The sequence below is a fragment of the Mastomys coucha genome, unplaced genomic scaffold, assembly GCF_008632895.1.
Source record: "Mastomys coucha isolate ucsf_1 unplaced genomic scaffold, UCSF_Mcou_1 pScaffold21, whole genome shotgun sequence".
Classification (NCBI taxonomy): Eukaryota; Metazoa; Chordata; class Mammalia; order Rodentia; family Muridae; genus Mastomys; species Mastomys coucha.
Genome location: NW_022196904.1, coordinates 129296108 through 129296783, shown reverse-complemented (window position 1 = coordinate 129296783; position 676 = coordinate 129296108). Strand labels below are relative to the sequence as shown.

General features: G+C 39.2%; 1 protein-coding gene across 3 annotated transcripts in view; it reads right to left on the bottom strand.

The window, feature by feature from the left end:
* The window catches only part of Prap1 (proline rich acidic protein 1), a 17502-nt gene that overhangs the window by 8454 nt on the left and 8372 nt on the right, over window positions 1-676 (bottom strand). The gene's annotated exons all lie outside the window — the stretch shown is intronic.

Genomic DNA, 676 nt, shown 5'->3' with positions numbered 1-676 from the left:
AGAGAGAGAGAGAGACAGAGAGACAGAGAGACAGAGAGACAGAGACAGAGAGAGAGAGAGAGACACAGACAGAGACAGAGACACAGACAGAGACAGAGACAGAGAGACCCTCTGCAAACTAGAGGGGTGCTCTGAAAGCCAAAAGATCCAGTGTCTCCTTTAGGGCTGGGATTTTTAAAGTCTCAAAAGAATCTTCTTCCCCTAATTTAAGGTTGGTCAGTCTGAAGAGAGATAGGGTGGTTGATTGGTCCTAACTGTTATGGAAACATGTTCTTTGGCCTTGGATTTGTTGAGCCAATTCATCAGCTGGGGGCCTGCTGGAGGAAGAAGAAGCCTAGAGGTTTAAACTGACAGGCTTTTGTCTTAGGTCAGGAGAGTGAAGAAGCCAGCCATAGCCCCTCTCCCTGTCTGTCTGTCTACCAAAAAGTCTGTCTAACTGCTTGAAAGACATTTCTTTAAAAAAAAAAAAACAAACTTTTATTGCATTATGATGAGAAAAGTTATATGATTTCAATTTATCTGAATTTGTTAACATTTAAAAACTTTATTTTAATTAAATAGAATTGAATCACATTCTTATTTCCCTTTTGTACCACCACTGCTCCCAGAGACCCCCCTTCAATACCTACAATATCTTTTTGTCATATTCCTTAAAATGTATAAAATATTATAACAA